At 52.0% G+C, this 17,113-nt stretch overlaps 1 protein-coding gene across 2 annotated transcripts in view; it reads left to right on the top strand.

Annotated features, from left to right (window-relative positions):
- Positions 1–5,218: 5,218 nt before the first annotated feature.
- FAT2 (FAT atypical cadherin 2) overlaps positions 5,219–17,113 on the top strand; it is a 79,040-nt gene continuing 67,145 nt past the window's right edge. For both annotated transcript variants that reach the window (XM_066273064.1, XM_066273061.1), the window contains exon 1: positions 5,219–5,308. The gene's annotated coding sequence lies outside the window, so the exon portion shown is untranslated. The remainder of the gene's footprint in view (positions 5,309–17,113) is intronic.

Here is a 17,113-nt window from a genome sequence, read left to right as displayed (position 1 = left end):
ACCGGGACGGCCATCTGGGTAGAGACCCCGCATGAACTAGTGGAAGGTTCCGGGCTGAGGCCGAGGAGCAGTAAGCTAGCTGGTGTGCAGAATGGGTGACATCATTAACAGGACCCAGTGCAAAATGACAACCTGGGAACCTTATTCAAAAGTGAGAGCTGCCAGGCAGAGACAGCAGAGCACCCACCCAGTGCAGGGCCTTTCAAGAAGCGCTCGGCCTGCTTGTGGACCCCAATCCTGTCATCTGGCTGCAGAGGAACATTAGGGTGGAGGCTAAGAGCTCGGGTTTTGGAGCTAGATAAACTTAGTCCAAATCCTGGCTCTACCGTTTAAAGGTAGGATGAGCTCGGACAGGTCACTTAAACCTCTATGACTCAGTTTCCCCTCTGCAACATGAGAATGATGATAACAGTATTTCATTAGGAGGATCTATTGGAGGATTAAATGATGTACTTAAATTATAACAAATATTGATTATTATTACTAAAATTGTTATTGTTTTTGATAATATACAATAGGGAGAAATGGGAGATGAGGCTGAAAATACAGTTCAAGGTTGTGGAGAAGGGGTCCTGGAAGGGGTACTGATTTCCTGGGCCAGGGCCACATCAGAGCCCCAAGTCTGGGACAGGCGAGGGGGGGATAACATTAAAGGTTCTGTTTCAAGTTCACGTCCCAGGCTTCCTGTTGGGGTGACCTAACCACGGCCACTGAAGCAGCCTGCCTGGCCCCATCAGCTCTCTGCACTAGAGCCCCACCCACCAGCACCGGCCTGGGGCAGGCCGACTACAGGCTGGACTGGCGGCAGATGAGCTCATGCCCACGGGCCTGGCCAACAAGGCCGGACGCTTCTCCTGGCAGGAGCCTGTCAGAACTGCCAGCTGGGGGTCGGGATGAGCTGGAGGGCCCGGTGGTATCCAGATGCCCACTGCCAGCGGGTCTGCTGAGTGTTTGATTACATTCCCGGGCACCCCAGGCAACGCCAGGGCTGGCTGTTCCCACTCCCGCTGGGTCCCGTCTGTCGGGTGCAGAGCTGACATGCCAGGCTCAGCCCCCACGGCCCACCTGCCTTCCACCTTCTGCTTCTCCCTCTCTGCTACAGGCTGCAGTCCTCAAGCAGCCAGGTGGCCTCAGCCCCCAATGACTTCATCCTCCTTAAAGGCATCATGTCCCCTTGACAGCCAGGCCCCTGGAGCCTTTTCCATCCACAGGTCCACAGACCAGACTCTAGGGTCCTGCTCCGTACCTGTGCCCCAGCCCCACTCCCATTCTGCTGTGTGACCCTGTCTGCGGAGAACGCAGTACGATGGGGGGACCCCCGCCCTGGAAGTGACAGTTCACATTTCATGTTCATTGAACACGTCGTCTCAGTGCACGCAATCCATCAGCCAACCGTTCCCGGTGAGCGGAGTCTCCTCTCGAGACTGGTCTTCCAGGACCAGTCACTCGGCAGTCACTCGGCAGCGCCTCTGGGTGTGCAACAGGTGGGGGGTGCGGCAAGGTAGCAGTTCCCTCCACTGGGGTGACCGGCTGTTCCCCTGCCCCTGGAGCTTTCCTGGTCATAGCGCTGAAAGGCCCACATCCTGGGAGCCCCCTCAGTCCTGCGCCAACCAGGATACTAGCCAGCCACCCTGCACATACATCTGCGATGTGCTGTCTCTGACGATTTGTGTCTATCATTTTCACCAAATAAGCCTGAGCCTTTAGCCTGCCCCAGAAGGAATCAAAGGGGTCTAGCCTGTTAAAAATAAATAATACTACCTGTGCTTCCAGACTCTATGGGCAACTTGGAATTTGCCACCTGCTTAGAGCTTTCATCGGTGTTCAGGCCCTGATTTGTACCCTCCACCCTGTGATGAATGCAGGAAGACATCTAGGCAGGGAGAAACAGCTCGGCCAATCCACGGGGAGAATGCCACTCTCCTAGGCAATCGTTGGGGTGGGGGACAGCAACTCTTTGCTAGGTCTTTCTTTAGAGCCTACAGCATCCTTGCAAAGACTGTCAAAACTTTAGAATCTCAGAACTAGATGCTCAAGACCAAAGTTCAATACCTGCTTCACTGAGCTACAGAAACAGGTCCAGATAGGGGATTCAGAATCAGATGTGACTGTTTGTACTGGCTACAACATGCCTGCTCCCTGTGTAGGAGTCCACCCCCAGAGAGTTCCATGTAATTGATCTGGGTGCAGCCAGGGCGTCAGGATTTACAGAAAATCTCCCACCTTCCACATGACTCTGGGGAAGCAGGGGTGCTAATGTGCAGCCTCAGCTGAGAACCGCTGGGTTCTGTGGAGACCCGTCCCTGAGGAGCTTATATTTGGGGCTGGACTTGCAGTGAAGAGAGAAGCACACGGAAGTAGGGCACGAAGCAGAACGTCACACAGGAGGTCACCGGAGGGGTGCAGGTGGAAAGGAGAGACCCAGCGCAGTGCTGCTCAATGGTTAGGTTCAGACAGCCTGGGCTTGTAACTCAGCTCAGTTTAGACCAGCAACCTTGGGTCAGCAATGAAATTTTTTGTGAGCTTTGGTTTCTTCATCTGAAAAATAGAGAATGATAACAGCTAGCAATCCATGGTGCTGGCGTTCGGAGAAATTAGATAATCCCTGCAGAGTGCTACGTTGAACACCTGACATGAAGAGTAGCTGTTGTTATTATTATTACTAATCGATCAGGTCAGGGGCATGGTCGGGGGAGCTCACAGAGGGGAGGGGGCATACGGGCTGCACCAAGAGGGACAGGTGTAATTTTAGATGCTCAGGAAGCTATGGTCGGGGGCTTGGGAATGAGAAGCTTCCAAGCATGCTCAGGGGTCACTGAGGAGTCCATTTCCTTGGTGCACAGGGACTAGAGGCCAGAAGATCCCCAGCTGGGCCCTGGGGCCAGCAGGGAGAAGAAAGACTAGGGCCTGAGGCAGGAGTAGCAGGGGAGCTGGAGAGGAGGGGTGAGTGTTGCAAGCATTATGGGGTTCTGCAATCCATCCCAACACTGATCTCTCCCTCCCCCACCCCACCCCCTTAGGCTGCAGAGAGTCCCTGCACGGGGCAGGCTGGAGGCCAGCCTTGGCCCAGATGGGGGTCCGAAGGGAGATGGTCGCCTGCCACTCCACACATGACTAGTCAAAGGGCCACCCAGCCACCCGCCTTCGGGTTAATGCCTAATCGGCCCAGTCTCGGGGACTTGGGTCGCAGTCAGCCAAGTGGATAATTGCCCAGGTTAGCCTTCCCACCAGAGTTAATCACGGTAGTCCCCCCCCGCACGCTGCACACCCCCAGGCCTCCCAAGCTGGGCTGAGGCAGCTTAGGGAGGGAGACCTGCGGGAGTCCTGGGAGAGGAACAGGGAACTCCTCTAGACATCTTGGGCAAAACACCCCAGCAGCCTGCTGCTTGACACCTGTGGTCATCCCCAATGCTGGTGACAGATCGCCAAGGGCACAGCCCACAGTGGCTGCAGCGGCTCCATGAATAAAGATATCCGGAGAGCTGGGAAACAGCCAACAGCCTCATGAACCTTAATGAGCCACTTATCCATAGGGTCTAGCCTGAATTTCTAGGAAACCGAGTCCGAAACCACGGATCCAGGCCTCTGTAGTCACAGAGCAGAGGAAGTAGATCTGTTCTGAGTGGCAAGCAGTTATGAGCCCACTGAACAAATAAGGAAACAGAGACTTTGCAAATGTAAGTCATTTGCCTTGGGTCACATAACTGATAATAACAGTAATGATACAGATATGTAGAAATTCTTGATTATTAACCAGGTTCAAGGGTGGCTGCTCAGCTGACCATCAGGTACAATTGCTAAAAGTCAGAACTGGCTGCTGGGAGAGGTAATGAGCTCCCTGTAATTAGAGGTGTGCAAGCAAAGACTCATTTATTTGCCAGGAAGCTGCAAAGGGGCTGCAAGTCCTGGGCAGAGAGAGGGAATTAGACAGGATGGTTGCAGAGTCACTGTCAGCTCTATGGGGCAGGAACTATTTCATTTCCTTCTATGTCCCCAGTCTCTGGAAAGGGGGAATTATAGGGCCTCACCTGTGCGTGTGCACAAGAAACAAGCAAATGAATACATCTATAACAAAAAAGTGTGGCAGTGAGAGAGAGAGAAGGGCTAATTCCTATCTAATTCTTCTTCCCTTCCCTTAAGATGCTGGTTCTCAGCTCTGGAAGTACACTGGGCTGTTTGGGGAGCCAGAGCAGAGAGGCACCCACAGAATATGTCAGAACTAAGGTGTCTTGCTTCCCAGCGAGATGCCGGGCATTGTGTTTTGCACTTTGCACACATTATCTGTCTCATGAATCTGCACAACCTTATGAAGTAGAGATTCTTGTTACCTCCATTTCACAGACTGATGGGGAAGTCAGAGCTTGGAGAGGTTGTCGTTTATGGAGGGAGTCACAGGTAATAGCTATGATAAGAAGAATGACCTGCCATGGGGGGCCTTCTCTGCTAACTGCTTTTCATCGACCTATATCTTGTTTAATCCCCATAACAACCTCATGAGGTAAGAGTGATTATTTATTGATTTTAGAGAGAAGAGAAAAGAGAGAGCAAGAGAGAAAGGGGAGGGAGGAGAGGGGGAAGCATTAACTCATAGTAGTTGCTTCTAGTATGTGCCCTGACCAGGCAAGCCTGGGGTTTCGAACCAGAGACCTCAGTGTTCCAGGTCGACGCTTTATCCACTGCGCCACCACAGGTCAGGAGAGGAAACTGAGGCTTAGATTAAGTCACTCACCTGAGTTTACTGAGCTAGGGCACGGCAGTGCCAGGGTTGTGAAACAGGTCTGGGGGGAAGGGTTGGCGAGGGCTGGCTCTCAGACCTGTAGCTGGAAGAGAACAGCGGAGAGGACACGGGCCTGGGCCCTTCCCCAGGCCCCTCGGGGTCTCTGTGCATCCTGGGCAAGCACTGCCTGTCTAGGGTCTCAGTTTATCCCTCTGTAAAACTGAGAAGGGAGGTGCAGATGGGCCTGATTTCTCAGCTCCTTTCCAGCCGTCATTTTCCATGACTCGATTCCCCACCATGAGTTCTGGGCCACAAACCAGTTGGCTTCCTCCCTCCCTCTCGGTGAGACAGAGAGCTGGCAGGAGGGGATGATCCGCCTCAGTTCTCCCACCTCCTTTTTCCTCCTCCTCCTCCTGGGCTGGGACACACCTACTCCAACTTTCTCAGCCGCCTCTCCGGAGCAGAGCGCAGCGCAGCGCGCCTTCCTGCTCCCCCTGCACCTCCCTTCTAAGCGTGTCAGCCCCGTGCTAGTGAAAGGGGCTCCAGCCCAGCGGCCCAGCGGGGGCACCCTCCCCTACCTGACCGGCACAGGTAAGAACTGCTGCAGGATGGGAACTTGGGGGAGGGGTGCAAAGCTAATCCACTCTTCTGCCTAGTCCCAGAGAGGGTGGGCATTGGGGGCTCTTGGAAAGTGGAGACGGAACCAGGACATGACTGAGGCAGGCATGGAGGGGGTAGGACAGGGACACCTGGGCCTTGGACCACCTAGGTACGCTGAGTGAAGCCAGAGATGTAGCCAGCCTGAGCCTAGATCTGGAGACTGGGGCTCGGGCAAGGCTAGGACTTTGAGCTTATGAAGGAGCAAGGTCATATTTGCACGAATGGAAAGTTGGACTCTTGTCCCTGGAAGAATGAAACCCCCTGCTTGGGCTTTCTGAGGATGAGCCTGCAGGGATGTGAGGGCCATTTTTCCAGTGGTCTTAGGGGGCATTGCTGAGGCCAAGGAACAGAGAGGTGCTGGCTGCTTGTGTGTCCAGGGGGCTCGGGGGCCTATCACAGACAAAGCCACCTGGCAAGGAGGAGGGAGAGTCAGATAACCTGGCCAGCCCTGGCTCTCCCGAAACATTTAGCAGCACCCCGATTAGAACCTCAGCTTTCCTGTCTGTAAAATGGGGGTGCTCACTCACGGTCTGTAAAGGCCCTGTGGTGACACTGGGGTTGAGTGGGGGGAGCAGAGCAGCCCTGCTCCCCTGTCTCGGGGAAGCAGGAACCCATCCAATGCATATCTTTGGAGGCGGGAGAGCTGGAGTGGAATGCTGAGAGAGCCACCAGGCCAGAGTTCATTCAGCCCTCCGCTGGGGGGCGGGGGATGTATCTGCCCCACGCTGGGGACCAGCAGGGCTGTGCCCAGGTTCGTGGAGGGCTCAGAAAGGCTGCCTGTGTCCCCAGACACACTCTGCAGCTGACGCCTGGGCTCACGAGAGAAGAGGGGGGTAGGGAAGCAGGCTCGGGGCTCCGGGGGTTCTAGTCCCTCAGCTGGTTTTGCAGACGGGGAGCTGAGCCTGGGCAGGTCGACAGTGCCCTCCACGCAGGACGGCACTCAAAGCTATGATCACAGCTGACATTCACCGGATGCCTTCTGTCCCAGGGGCCTGGGCCGAGTATGCATGGTCATTCAAAAATGTTGAGTTTTCAAAGCAGACGAGGTGAGAAAAGAATTTCATTATTTGTGTCCCTGTGATTCACAAGCTCTGTGACCTAGGACAACCACAAACCTCCTTGGGCCCATTTCCCTACTTACAAAATAAAGTTGGTGGGATTAGTAAAACTCGTAATTAATTGATTCATCGCGACAAGCCTGTGGGTGGGCAGAGCAGGAATGATTGCATTTCACAGGCGAGGAGCCCAAGGGGCGAGCTTGGGTTTCCCCAGGGGCACAGGTTCGTGAGCACAGTGGCACTTCTTGCAGGAAGGTGCTGAGTCTCTGATGTTGGCTAGCCTGAAACAGTGAAACAGAGAGGCCCCCTCTTCCACAAACCTCCCGGACCTCAGTTTTCTGACCTGCAAAATGGGGGAATAACTAGAGGGAGTGAAGGTCTCCCTGGAAATCCCCACTGATCCCATGACTCTTAGTGGCCTCCTTCAGGACTCAGGGAACCAGACCCAGAAAGACACTGGTATTCTCCGGCGTGACCTGTCAGCTGTGCCTGTGTTGTCCGTGGGAGGGGCCGTCGGGCTCCCTCCACACCCCAGCTGCCTCCACACTCCTCATCCGCTGTGCGTTGGGCCACCATGCCCCACTCCCTGCACACTCTTCTCGGAGTACAGCTGAACTCACCTCACTCGGGAAAGTCCCCTTCCAGCTGTCGCATGGCAGGCTATGGCCGGACACTGCTGCTGGCCAGGTGGGGTCAGGTCGGGGAGAACATCGGGCAGGTGACAAGCCTTAGAGAAAACCCGTGTGTGCTGAGGGCAACGCGGCTGGTACTCTCAGGGACCTTCCCAAACTCTCTGGATGGGCCCTGCCTTTCGGATTTCTTCAGGACTGAATGGGCAGAGCCTCTGGAAGCTTCTCGTGCTTCCTTGGTTCCCAGCACAAGCCAAGCTAGCTCAGAGCCTCGACACTACCATTTCTGTGACCATGGTACTGAGCTTACATTTATAATGGGGGTTTCTAGAAGGGTGTACAAAGAAAAGCATGGGTCCCAATCCTGGAAAGTATTCATTGTGTGACCTGGGCCTTGACTTCTCTAAAGCTCAGCCTCCTTGTTTGATAATAATAGTCCTTTTCTCAGAGACTGATGGAGAATTAAACGAGGTAATGCATGTAACACTCAGGGCCTTACTTATATTATGTTCATAGTCATCAGTAAGTCAGCTCAGAGCTCCTCTCTGCTTCCCAAGGGAGCGACCACCCATGCCTCCCTGAAGTATTCCTTCCTAAGGCAAATCACAGTTGGAATTTTAGTCATTTGTATATTTTTTGTTTGACCTTTTCTCTCCTATAAAGCACAGCTCATTGCTCTAGCCCTGTGTTCAGTGCACCTGGCATTCAAGACGCTCACTGCATATCTGTTGAGAGAATGAATGAATCTTGGTTCCTTAATCATTGATGGGAATTGTCACATACAGGGACTAAGCAGTAGCCCAACCTAATCACAGATGAAGAGTCAGGAGTGGAAGGGGCCCTAGAGAGAACTGAATCAGACCGATGGAGACGCTGGGGCCTCACCAGAGAAGGCCGATCACTTGACCTAAGTCACACAGCAAGTGAACGGGAAAGGCAGAGCCACTAGCCAGATCTTTCCATTTCTTCTGCCTCTCTCTGCCTAGTCCAGGTAATGAGACAATCCTGTTTCCTATGTGGGTGGTCAGTTTTGGGGGTCAGTAAATTGCCCCCACATCTCTGGAGACAATTTTGGATCAATAGCAAGCTTAAGCTGACCTTCAAAAGACAGGGGACATAATCAGACCCTCCCCCATTACACACACACACACACACACACACACACACACACACACGCACGCATGCACACACCACTCCATACCTACTGCCAGTAAGTCAGCAGGTATTGCAACTGTATGACTGAAAGGGGAATCCTCAGGAGTTCCCTGAAATCTGCTTCAAGAATTATGGATCCCATTTTACAGATGAAATTTTGTAGATTTTGAATTATTTGCCTAAATTCAGTAGCCAGTTAGTGCTGGTGTCCTGGGTTGGTGTATCACTTCTGGGAGCCATTTCTGAGTGTAGGCTTTAAATGTCGGAAAGAAAACCTGGTTTACTGAGCCCCCCCCCACCTGCACCTGTCACCAGGCTAGACACCTTCTCTTCTACTCCTCACCACTGCCCTGCAGGCCGTCTATCACTATCCTCTAGCTCTTCTTTTTGTTGTTGCTACTGTTGCTTTCAGTGTGGGGACGAATAGAGACTCAGAAAAGCTAAGCCATTTCTTTTCAGTCACAGCTTCTGTTTTCTCGACAGTTTAACAGACACTGAGTCAGGCCTCCAAAGATTCACAGATGGTGGAGGCAGGCCTGTAAGTGATGGTTTAAATTCCTTGAGGTAGAGGCCTGACCTGTGGTGGCGCCGTGGGGTAAAGCGTCAACCTGGAAACGCTGAGGTTGCCGGTTCGAAACCCTGGCTTGCCTGGTCAAGGCACATATGGGAGTTGATGCTTCCAGCTCCTCCCCCCTTCTCTCTCTCTGTCTCTCCTCTCTCTCTCTCTCTCTCTCTCTCTCTCCCTCTCCTCTCTCCCTCTCCTCTCTAAAATGAATAAATTAAAAATATATATATTTAAAAAAATACCTTGAGTTAGGTGGTACAATAGAGATGCAATTCAGCTGGCACAGGGGCCCAGAGGAATGAGTTAGCCCAGTTAGAGAGTCAGTGAAGGCTCCTTGGAGGAACCATCCCTAGAAGGCTGACCAAGGAAAAGGCAGCCCAGAAAGAGAAAGTAGCATGTGCAAAGGCACAGTGGTTCAAAGCAAACAGCTGTTGTATGCAGGAAACTCAGCTGGTGGGACCAGGCCATTGAAGGCCCCAGGTGCCAGGCCAGGGAGTATGGCTTGTTTTAGAAAATGTCACTTATATGTTATTTTTTATTATTGGGAAATTATAGAAACACACACAAATAAGCAGAATAGTATTTTAAAATCTTGTCACCAAGCCTCAGCAATTACGTTTCCTCTACACCCCCACTGAGTCTTCCTCACCAGATTTTGAAGTACAGCCCAGATATATAATTGCATCTGGAAATATTTCCATGTCTATCTTTAAAACATAAGGACTTCAGAAAAATCATCATAGGAGCGTGGCTTTTATTTTGTAAATATTGGAGGACTGTGTTGAAAGAGTTTGAGTCGACGAGTGTCTTGGCTAGGTGTATGTGTCTGTGAGGTGGAGCCTGAATTTAAGGAGGGGGGGTGGAGGAGAAGGTTAAGATGTCTGGTCTCTGCTTGGACCAACCACAGGGCCTGACAGTCTACCATTACCCATTGATTAACAAATTATTCCCTAAAAATCCACCTCTTCTTGAAAGAGGTGAGGCCTGAAGCGTTTTCCAGCTTGCGTCCTGCAGAAGAGAAATGCCCCCGGCGTCTCCCCACTTCCTGCTGAGTCTTTCTCCACTCCTGAGACTAGCATGGCCCCTGTGAGGAGAGGAGGCAAGGCGACAGTGAGGTGGCAGGGCAGCAGCTTGTCCTCTGGCCGGGGCAGGGAGCCCGCGCTGGAGAATTCTCCAGTTCCCGTTCAGCTCCAGTGCCCTCAGTAGTTGGCCTCGGAGCGAGCTGAGCAGGACCGTACACGCCGGCTGTGGGGTAATGTCGGCATGTGTGAGCGTGTTGGCCTATGTGTGCTCACATGTCCCAGGTCAGGGCTGCTTGCCGTCTATCCTTGCAGCGTCCCTGCCCTCTGGGGTCCTCTCGACAAATGCAAGGCTAGATAGCATAGAATGCATCATTCCAGATGTCTGGGAGTTAGCCTGGGCAGCGGCAGAGCGTAGTATCAGCATGCACCGTGCTGGTGCCCAGCTCTGTCTGGGCCAGGCTGCTGGAGTCTGTCCTGACTGCCGCTCTCCGACTCTGACCTTGGGCACATCATTTCCCCTCCCTGAGCAAGGCAGGGGCCAGCACGCTCTCTGCCTCACAGAGCTGCTGGGCCTGGACACATGTACCAAACATTAGCTACTTCATAGATTTGAGGGGTGGGGGACTCCTGAAATCTTGGGAATTGACTCAGAGAATCATAGCGTCTTGGAAAATTAAAACCCTAGAATCTCAAACTCTTGGAATAGGAACCCTATTGTATCCCTAGCTTCACTCGCGACTCTGTGCAAAGATTCCTTGTACGCGTCTGACAAATGGTCAGCCTGGTTTTATTTTTCTTTTTGTAAATATTCAAAACCAGAGTGCATTAATTTAAGTTACAGGTTGATGGATTTTTACCAAGTGAATACAAGCAATGACTAACCAACAACACGAGCAAAAAGGAGACATCATCGCCTCCCCCCCCCCCCCAGCCCTCATGACAGTCCCTTGCTGTTCTCGAATACCTTCCTGTGGGGGTGTCCCATCCTTAGGAGAACTTTAATTATTAGAGAGGCTCAGGGAGTTAATTTGGAAGTTGCTAAATTAAACTTCACCTGTAAATTGTTTTGTTTTCACTGCCATGTTTCAGGGACAGTCTTGTTTAGAGCTGAGCTTCCCAAATACCTGTTATTTAAAAACACAGATTTCTCAGCCCTATCCTAAGTCTACAAAATGAAAATGTGAGGTCTGGGAACCTGTATTTCTTTTTTTCTTTTTTTTTTTTTTTTTTTTTTGTATTTTTCTGAAGCTGGAAACGGAGAGAGACAGTCAGACAGACTCCCGCATGCGCCCGACCGGGATCCACCCGGCACGCCCACCAGGGGCTACGCTCTGCCCACCAGGGGGCGATGCTCTGCCCCTCCGGGGCGTCACTCTGCCGAGACCACAGCCACTCTAGCGCCTGGGGCAGAGGCCAAGGAGCCATCCCCAGTGCCCAGGCCATCTCTGCTCCAATGGAGCCTTGGCTGCGGGAGGGGAAGAGAGAGACAGAGAGGAAGGAAGGGGGGCAGGGGTGGAGAAGCAGATGTGCGCTTCTCCTATGTGCCCTGGCCGGGAATCGAACCCGGGTCCCCCGCACGCCAGGCCGACGCTCTACCGCTGAGCCAACCGGCCAGGGCCGGAACCTGTATTTCTGTAAGCCTCAAGGGGACTCCAGGTGAGGTCCAGCTGGGTTTGGGAACCATTGGACTAGTGGCTCAGAGCGCAGACTCAGTTCAGACAGACTTCCCACCCGTGCTCCACACTTACCGGCCATTGAGTCTGGGTAAGGTACTTGGACTTTCTGCCCTTCCGTTTTTATCACTTGTAAAATGGGGGTGAAATAATAGTATCTACTTCCTTGGGCCCATCCTCAGGAAAAGTGCTCACTAAGGACAGGTGCTGCCATTGGCGTGGCTACCGCTGGGAACAGCCTATCTGTGGTGCGGCCACGGCAGTGCTGGGTTTGGAGTCTGAAACCTCGTGCCTGAGTCCTGACCAGGCCACTTGCTAGCAGTACGACCTTGGACAAGTCTTTTGACACACACACCCTTTCTGGGCCTTAACTTCCCCATCCATAAGATGAAAATACCCCTGGATCCCTTTATAGAGTCTTTGAGGGGATTAAACAGAAAGCTGCTCTCAGGACAGAAAACTGCTGAATGAAGTACACCCCAATAAACCGGAACTCGGCTGAACCTGGACACCTGGTGGAAAGAGGGCTTGCCCTGTGCCTGTGATTCTGTGCAGGGCTGGCCGGGTGGGGTAAGGGAGGGAGCTGCTGGGGCCTGGTGTCCCACAGCCCTGGTGTGCCCTGGCCAGCCTCCCACGCTGTTGGTTTCTGAGAACTGTCTCCTTCCTGGTTCCTGGGGCAGGAAGAGTCCAAGATCCCATAGCTATGAAATCCTGTGTAATTTGCCAGTCAGATGCTTTTATTATTTAAGTGTCTTCCCTCTTATTACAAGTCTTCTTTGAAGTCCTTTACTAGCATTTTTAGGAAACTTTTTTAAAAAGCATAATATGCATATGGAAAAGTGCACAAATCCTGAGTGTACAGCTCAGTGAACTTTCCAGAAACTAACTGGCTCTCAGATAAACAGAATATTCCCCCTATTCCATAAACCTCCTTTGTATGCCCCCCACCCCCATCTACAACCCCTTGACCCACCAGGGGAAGCTTTAGTCTAATCCATAGACTCTGCCTGTTTTTAAGCTGTGTATAGTTGAAATAGTACAGTATGTATTCTTGTGTATTTGGTTGCTTTCGCCCCACAATATGTGAGTGGGATTCATCTGTGGTGTTGCCTAGAGTAATGCCTATTTTCTTTGCTGTATAGCATTCCATTGTATGGCCATACTACAACTTACTCATTCATTCTGCTCTTGATGGACACCTGTGTTGTTTCCACTGTGGAGCTATCATCAATAGTGCTGCTGCGCTAAACAGTCTCACGGAAATCTTTAGGTGAATGTAGCATGCAGACACTTCTGTTGTGTATATAACTAGGAGCGGAATTGCTGGGTCACGAGGTGTGTGATGTGAATGGAACCCTTTTATTTTCAGATTCAGTTCTATTTGCTGTACGTAGAACACTGTTCGTGGGGCTGAGTCCCTATCTGGGAGATGGACAGACCTGTCTGCAGGAAGATAAACAGTAGCCTCTGGGGTTTGAGATGCTGATGAACAGGGAGATTTGCAGACTTCCAGGTGAAAGTCAGGTGCGAGAATCAGATCTGATGCTTTTCCTCTCCTGTCTATTCTTCTGTTTGACTTTAGAGATAACCTTGTATCTGCTTTGCTGAGGGCCAATGTCCCCCTAAGAGTGGTTTGTGGACCACCAACCCAAGAAAGCCCCACTAAATCATACATCAGACTTCTTGAGGATGAAACTGTGATTTTTTTTTGACAGAGACAGAGAGTCAGAGAGAGGGACAGATAGGGACAGACAGACAGGAAGGGAGAAAGATGAGAAGTATCAATTCTTCATTGAAGCACCTTAGTTGTTCATCAATTGCTTTCTCACATGTGTCTTGATGCGGAGGGGGGGGGAGGCTACAGCAGAGTGAGTGACCCCTGGCTCAATCCAGTGACCTTGGGCTCAAGCCAGCAACCATGGGGTCATGTCTATGATCCCATGCTCAAGCCGGTGAGCCTGCATTCAAGCCGGCAAGCTTGGGGTTTTGAACCTGGGTCCTCTGCGCCCCAGTCCAACTCTCTGTCCACTACACCACCACCTGGTCAGGCAAAGCTGTGATTTTTAATACACTGACATTTGAGAAACACTTCTCTAGCCAAACAACATCATAAAAATTGTGATCTTTTCCCAACTTCCCACTGGGGCCTGGGAGAGGGCCACACATGCGATATCAAACTTTGAAACACAGCATGATAAGACTAAGATGGTGAAGAAAGAGTCCCCTTTTCAGCAGATCCCAAACACCAGTCACACCAAAACCACCCCCAGGAACTTGTTAAACATCTATTCCTGAGCCCCGCCCCTAAGGCTTTTGATTCTGTAGCTCTGGGGTGGGGCTGGGAATAGTTTTTTAATCCCCACCCCCACCCCTTAAGGGATTCCAAGGTGGGAACCGCTGGTTCAGGTCAACGGCCAGTCCTGTTGGTGAGAACAGTTTGGCTGAGTTCTGTGTCTGTCTATGGCTGGTTGGGGCACAGAGTTACCCTGAGTAGGAGGAATCCGTGTGGACAGAGCCCAGGGGGCTTAAATGCAGGACTTGGGTCTGGGCTTGGAGCTGCCATTACAGGCTTGTTTGCGCCTCACTAGTATGCACCTTGATGTTCCCAAGCCACCCCTAGCCTCTCTGGTGCCTCTGGCCCTCAGTCAGGTTGGGCTTACAAAACTGCAAGGCCAGGTGCCTCAGAGAGCGGAACTGCCTGCCTAGCCCCACTGTTAGAAGCCGCTCTCCACCTGCCCAGGCCTGCCTGCCTGCCGGCTTTGTGTCCCTGAACTGTTCTGCTCAGAGAGGATTGGCCTTGGACAGACAGACAGCGCAGCTGGGCTGGGCCAGGCCAGAGGAAAGGGGATGAGAGGCCTGGAGATGAAGGCTTTGCTGAGAATCTGTTTGCTGACGTTCGAGGATCCATCATCACACGATCCCGGTGTAGGGGATGGGTCCAATAACCCTCCCTCCTCCCAAGTGCTCCTTCTAACCCGAGGGCATGGAGAGGCAGGCCAGGGAACTGTTAGACACTCAGGCGATCTGAGTTTTAAACCTGGTGTGGCCACGTACTCGCTGTGTGAACTTGGAGGTTGGGTAACCTCTCTGAGTCTCATTTATCCGCATCTGCAAAATGAGGATAATTATAGGGTTACAGAAAGCTAGCTTAAAAGCAGTAATGCATGCCAAGCACATAGTAAGTGTTCAATAAACGTCAGCTGTGACTAGCGCCTGTGCCTCTGTAAACTCTTTATAGTCCCTAGCCTCGCCATCTTCAGGGCATCGTTTGCCAGTAGTTCAGCTGAGGGTTACCCAGTAAGATAGAGAGCAGGGACAAGTCTCAATTCCCAGATGGACAAGTGGAAGCCCCACGAAAAGAGGAAGCTGCCCAGGGGTCTTCCACTTGGTCCCCTGCTGGGCCTTCTGAAATGTTCCAAAGGCCTCATGGCACCAATGGACTAGGGCCTCCAGTCCCTAAACCATCTTCACCACAATGGTCACCGCGTGTAGGCACACATGCTAGGCCTTGTGTCAACTGCTCATCTTAACTGAGCCTCATGACAGCCTGAGGATTACTTCCCCTGGTTTGTATATGAAGAGACTGAGGCTCAGTCAGGTTCAATGATTTGCTCAAGGTCCAGGCCAGCAATGGGCCAAGGCAGGACTTAAATACAGGCTACCTTACTCCAGAGCCTGAGCAGGAGGCCACTGTGTTATGTGGCCTTGATTGTAACCTCCACCCACCTCAGGCTGCCTGAGTTAGAGGCAGACCCGGCCAGGAGTGGCCAGGAGTGGCTGATGGTCCTATGTGCAAGGAACTAGCAGAGACTTTGGTTCCAGCAACTTCTCAGAGCCAGCTAAGAGGAGCAGGGACCGCCTCCCTGGTGGCCACAGGGCCAGCCAGCTCCCAGGGAAGGAAATGTGTTTTGTCCTGGATAGAGAGGGGACTGTGCTGAATGGCCTCATTTTACAAATCACGTAAGATGAGGCTCCGAGTGGTCACCTCAGCAGCAGAATAATAGAGATCAGGAAACCCACGCTGCTGTGGGGTGTGCATGACATTTCTCCACCTCCGCTTCTCACTGCCCATCCTCCTCTCCCCGCTTCATGCTCACCACCTGCCCCCCTCAAACTCTGAATGAAATCATATTTGCGACCTCTCTGCACCCACAGTGGGACAGGAATAGCAATTACTTTTTTAATGCTGTATAAGCTGCAGCTTGAGCTTTACTATAAGTTGTTGCAAGGAGAGAAGGAATGTCACACAGGCCCACAGGGGGGTGTGTGTGTGTGTGTGTGTGTGTGTGTGTGTAAAGGACGCTCCTGCAAGAGGCTCCTGGGCATGGGCGGGGATCAGTACACATACAGAGAACAGCTCCCTCATTCCACACATATTTTTTAATACCTATTGTAATAATTAATAGCATTACTATAATTGTTACAATGGTAATAGTAGTAACTAATAATAGTAATAGCATTAATTACTTTCAGTGTTCCTGGCACTAGGCTAAATGCTTTCCATGCATAAGCTAACTAAATCATCTAGTGAAGTGAGCATTGCTAGCCCCACTTCACAAATGGGGAAACTGAGGCTAAGACAGAGAAGGCAAGGCCCCTACATAAAAGCAGAGACAAGATTGAGGGCAGGTCTGACCCTAACATGTGCTCTTCCTCCCCGCCCCGGACTACCAAGTGGAAGGACCGTGGAATTGTGGGATCCCAAGGAACCCCTGGATGGGGAGAGGAGCTGGTGAGGGGGAAGCAGCACGGCCAGCGCAAAGCACCCAGGATGGGAAGCCTGGGTTCTGGTTCTAGTTGTGCCGCCAACATGCCATGTGACTCAGGACAGAGCACTATGTGACTTCCCTTCCCTGGGCGTACTTTTCTCATCTTTGCAAAACGGAGATTAGACTCCTAGTATTTTCAAAGTGTACCCAGAAGGCTTGGGAATTTCACAGAGATGCCTCAAAAGATAAGGCAGCAATGAATGGGGCCTGGGGCTCTGCCCCCCACCCCCAACTCAAGTCATATCTACCACAGCAGCTCTGGTTCAATCCATTTTACATAATAATTTGATAGTTTTATTTATTTATTTATTTATTTGCATTTTTCTGAAGCTGGAAACAGGGAGAGACAGTCAGACAGACTCCCGCATGCGCCCGACCGGGATCCACCCAGCACACCCACCATGGGGCGAAGCTCTGCCCACCAGGGGGCGATGCTCTGCCCATCCCGGGCGTCGCCATGTTGCGACCAGAGCCACTCCAGCGCCTGAGGCAGAGGCCACAGAGCCATCCCCAGCGCCCGGGCCATCCCCGCTCCAATGGAGCCCCAGCTGCGGGAAGGGAAGAGAGAGACAGAGAGGAAGGCGCGTTGGAGAGGTGGAGAAGCAAATGGGTGCCTCTCCCGTGTGCCCTGGCCGGGAATCGAACCCGGGTCCTCCGCACGCTAGGCCGACGCTCTACCGCTGAGCCAACCAGCCAGGGCCTAATTTGATAGTTTTAAAGTAACAGTAAGCCTTTTATTTAGTGCTTGCTAGGTGCCCAGCGCTGTGTTAAATGTTAGTACTCTGAGCCATCTAATCAAACCTTCAGAACAACAATCTGAGTTTCAGTTAGCATCGCTCTTTTAAAGATAAGGAGAGACAGAGGC

Source organism: Saccopteryx bilineata, chromosome 4 (genome assembly GCF_036850765.1).
Source record: "Saccopteryx bilineata isolate mSacBil1 chromosome 4, mSacBil1_pri_phased_curated, whole genome shotgun sequence".
NCBI lineage: Eukaryota > Metazoa > Chordata > Mammalia > Chiroptera > Emballonuridae > Saccopteryx > Saccopteryx bilineata.
This window is presented reverse-complemented; position numbering and strand designations above follow the sequence as displayed.